We start from the raw sequence: 580 nt of genomic DNA, 5'->3' as shown, positions 1-580 counted from the left end.
TGTCCCCATAATAAAAGCAAAAAAACTTGCATTTTTTCATTAAATTATTATAACAAATCACATTTCAAGTATTTCTTCCACTTAGTACAAGCTATTTTTTTGCTGTACCGGTCAGAAGAAAGGTATAAATTAGAATAACCATGTGTTGCAGGTGTTCCTTAAATAGCATAGGTTATCAATGTACACTGAAGATGTAGTAATATTTCTTCTGATGCTTAGAAAGCTTCTATTTTAAATGCCTGCTCATGTTTTGAGGAGAATTAAGAAATGTATCTCTCTATATACTTTTTGCTTTATTTGCAATGACATTTCTAGTGATCCTGTGAGGAAAAGAGGAGTTTTGCTGCTTGCTTACATGGGACGTGATTAAATCATACTTGTTGCAATTAATAGTATGGTTATAGGCCAGCAATTCACATCAACAGTAATAAGGAAGGTGTAAAGAAAAAGGTTTTGCTTGCTATTATTCTGTGATATTAGAAGGAGAAAAAAGACTGAATATTCTCTCAAAGATGAGGTATATGCCTTTCATGTGTAACAACATTTAACTGCTCTACAGATGCTCATTTGGTCTTTAGGA

This window comes from Grus americana, chromosome 10 (assembly GCF_028858705.1).
Source record: "Grus americana isolate bGruAme1 chromosome 10, bGruAme1.mat, whole genome shotgun sequence".
NCBI classification, from domain to species: domain Eukaryota; kingdom Metazoa; phylum Chordata; class Aves; order Gruiformes; family Gruidae; genus Grus; species Grus americana.
The sequence above is the reverse complement of the archived record's forward strand: the minus strand, read 5'-3'. Positions refer to the sequence as shown.